This window comes from Bubalus kerabau, chromosome 3 (assembly GCF_029407905.1).
Source record: "Bubalus kerabau isolate K-KA32 ecotype Philippines breed swamp buffalo chromosome 3, PCC_UOA_SB_1v2, whole genome shotgun sequence".
Lineage (NCBI taxonomy): Eukaryota > Metazoa > Chordata > Mammalia > Artiodactyla > Bovidae > Bubalus > Bubalus kerabau.
This window is the reverse complement of record NC_073626.1, coordinates 69103146-69106858: the sequence shown is the minus strand read 5'-3', so window position 1 is coordinate 69106858 and position 3713 is coordinate 69103146. Positions and strand designations below refer to the sequence as shown.

Genomic DNA, 3713 nt, shown 5'->3' with positions numbered 1-3713 from the left:
GTTCTCAAGGCAAGAATACTGAAGTGGTTTGTCATTCCCTACTCCAGTGGACCACATTCTGTCAGAAGGAAGGAAAGTTATGACCAACCTAGACAGCATATTAAAAAGCAGAGACATTACTTTGTCAACAAAGGTCTGCCTAAGACAAGGCTATTGTTTTTTCCAGTAGTAATGTATGGATGTGAGAGTTGGACTATAAAGAAAGCTGAGCACTGAAGAATTGATGCTTTTGAATTGTGCTGTTGGAGAAGACTCTTGAGAGTCCCTTGGACTGCAAGGAGATCCAACTTGTTCATCCTAAAGGAGACCAGTCCTGGGTGTTCATTGGAAGGACTGATGCTGAAGCTGAAACTCCAATACTTTGGCCACCTAATGCGAAGAGCTGACTCATTTGAAAAGACCCAGATGCTGGGAAACATTGAGGGCAGGAGGAGAAGGGGTCGACAGAGGATGAGATGGTTGGATGGCATCACTGACTCAATGGACATGAGTTTGGGTAAACTCAGGGAGTTGATGATGGACAGGGAGGCTTGGCGTGCTGCGGTTCATGGGGTCGCAAAGAGTTGGACATGACTGAGCAACTGAACTGAACTGAATTTTGTTTTTAGTAGTTAATTATGATCTATGTGTATGTGGTTGGGGAGATATTTATTCTGTTTGGGTTTTGCTGAGGTTGAATCTATGCATTTATGTCTTTTTTTTTTTTTTGGTTTTATTTGTATCAGGTTTATTTACCAATACAAACTATACAAGTATGTATTGTATAAAATCATACATTATTTTCTGTCAGTATGAGTCTGTAATTTGCCAAATGCTTAAAAGTCCATAAAGAAACAAAACATTATGCATTATCCATACTTCAAATAACTTTAAAGTAGTTTTATTATAGAAGTAAGTCATATATAATCTGGTATTCTTCTTAATTTTTATCTGTATGTAATACTTAATATAGTAAGTATATAATTCTTAAAAGATAGCAATACAGAGAAGCAAATTTTGAAACGACTTTAAAATAATTCTCTGTACTCCTACACACCAGGAAAACTTAGTCTTTCAGTTTTTTTTTCTATCCATATTTTATCTTTTTTTCATCTTCTATATGTATTTATTTATTTTTTTAATTTAATTTAATTTTATTTTTTAACTTTACAATATTGTATTGGTTTTGCCATATATCAAAATGAATCTGACGCAAGCTTCCCTAACCAAGAAACCTTGACAAGCCACCTGTACAAACCCACACACAGCGAGGAAACTCCACAAATAAAAAGAACTCCACAAACTGCCAGAATACAGAAAGGACACCCCAAATTCAGCAATATAAACAAGATGAAGAGACAGAGGAATACCCAGCAGGTAAAGGAACATTTATGTCTTTTTTAAAACCAACTTTGGGGAATATTTGACCATTATTTCTTCTAATATATTTTTTTTAATGTAATCTCTTCTATCATCCAGGGACTCCAGTTACACCCATGTTTGAAAATATCCCTCACGTCCTTGAGACTCTTTATTTCTTCTAATCATTTTCTCTGCTTTGGATTGGATTAATTATATTGATCTATCTGTAAGTCCACTGATTTTTCTGTTTTTTAAGTTCCGCTCTTAAGCTCATCCAGTAAATTGCTAACTATCAAGTATTTTATATTCAAATCTAGAATTTCCATTTGATTCTTTTTTAGCTTCTGTTTCTCTGGTGAGATTTTATATCGTTTTATTCATTGAACACATTTTCTTTTATTTCTTTAAGAGTGATTTTAGTGGTTGTTTTAAAATCCTTGTTTGCTGATTTCAACATCTGTGTCATTTCAAATGGTCTCAATGGAATGTCTTTTCTCTTGAGAATGGATCATGTATTCCTGTTATTTTGTTTATCAAAGAGCTTTAGATTTTATCATCATTGTGAATGATACATGGTAGAAACTCTGGTTTATGTTATTTATCTAAAGAATACTGAGTTTTGTAAATTTTTCAGCAGGAAGTTAGCTTGATAGAAGTCAGATTATAAACTCTTTCTCTCCTTCAGTGGGCAGCAGCTCAAATTTAACTTCAGTTCCTTTAATTGCAGCTAGGCTACTTGTAGTTGCCCCACACATGCATAATTAAAGGGCCAAAGATTTGGGCTTCCCTTCTCAATCCTTCCTGACTTTCCAACTGAGTCTATCAATTATGAAGTATGTGAGCCTGGAAGTATATTACTCTCTCAAAGCCTCAGTTTCATCATAAAGAGGTAATGGCAACTTCAGAATTTTAATTAGTGATAGTGTACAAGGTGAGTAGAGTATAAAGATGAAGAACCAATTAAGTTTTAAAACTTATAGAAAAATAGACTAAACTAGTCTGAGAAATGTATTTTAATTCTTTCAGCTTACAGAGGAGTAATTTGATGCTTAGGCAGATGCAGGGACTTGAGTGACTTGTCCAAGGCTGTTAATCATTAACTTACTTTGGGCAGATTCTGGAGATAAGTTTTCAGAATTCTATTCAGCATTCTTTCCACTATAACCTACTTATAAGGCAGCTCAGTTGAACTCAGTTGGATACCCTGGGAATGCAGAGAAAACAAATGGATTTATGAAAGTTTATGGAGGAAGATTTGATCAGTGACCATTCAAGTGATGGCTTGGAAGTCCTAAAAGATAGATATCTACAATGTAGATCACTAATAATTAAGAGAATATTGCCATCAACTGAAATAAGCAATGGAAGTTGGTAGGAAAGATGGTGCATTAGCAAAGGATTAGAGTAGAAAAAAACGCACTCAAGCTAGAATGTGAAGGATTTAGATAGTGAGTGAGGAAGAATTGTTTGTGAACAAAGTCTGCCAGGGGTTTGTAATAGGATATTTGGGCAGACTGGGAAAATCTTTCTATGACAGCTTTAAAACTAGGATAGTTTTCTGTCACAGCTGAAGTGTAACATTGCTTGTAAGCAAGAAGTCATATTCAGTGAATTCTCAAAGTTCTTCTGGAGTCTGTGATTCTTTGAAGTTCTTAGATTTAGTGCACTTGGCTTGGAAAATGGATGTTGGATATGGGACATAAAAATAGAAAGGATTTGAAATGACCTTTTAAATGTGAGGTGAATTAACCATCCCGCTTCAGAAGGTTTACTGTGGTATAACCTTTCCAGATCCTGCAGACTATAGTGCTTCTAAAGACTCAAGAGTCTGAAACCTGGTCCACACACTAGCCACATGGAGCCAGCGTGTCTGCCAAGGCAGTTATAGAGAAGGAAGTTTGCCTTATCAAGAAGCAGCATCTGCACCAGAAGTAGGAGAGCCCTAGAGCTGCATTTCATCAGCACAAAAGGCATGATGAGTATGACCAAGTTTCCCCAACAGTTTCCTGTTGAAGGCGACTTTGTAAATTAAAGAAGTTACATTTAACATCATTTTCCTTTTCTGGCTCAACTGGTAAAGAGTTTTGCTTTTGCCAATGTTGGTTTTCTTCAAGCATAAACATGGATTCCAAACAAGTCTAAGAAAAGTGTCTTTTGTTGTTGTTGTTTTGTTATTTGAGGAAAATCCTATATTTCAAATCATATTATTGTGAGAAAAATCAGAGTGATCAAAAATGATGTTTCAAAATCCTGCTTTGAACTTGTCTTAGTCTGGGACCCGGAAAAGCTGTTTCTGTTGTGGAAATATGTGGATCTTGGTGATCTAGATCCGATAAATTGTTCTCATTTCAGTGAAGTGGTTTATTTACAGC

At 35.5% G+C, this 3713-nt stretch overlaps 1 long non-coding RNA gene across 1 annotated transcript; it reads left to right on the top strand.

The window, feature by feature from the left end:
- Positions 1-1275: 1275 nt before the first annotated feature.
- On the top strand, positions 1276-3477 carry LOC129647686 (uncharacterized). The gene is made up of 3 exons (XR_008712433.1): positions 1276-1356; positions 1459-1567; positions 3133-3477. It is a non-coding gene; the product is annotated as an uncharacterized LOC129647686 (long non-coding RNA).
- Positions 3478-3713: the final 236 nt, after the last annotated feature.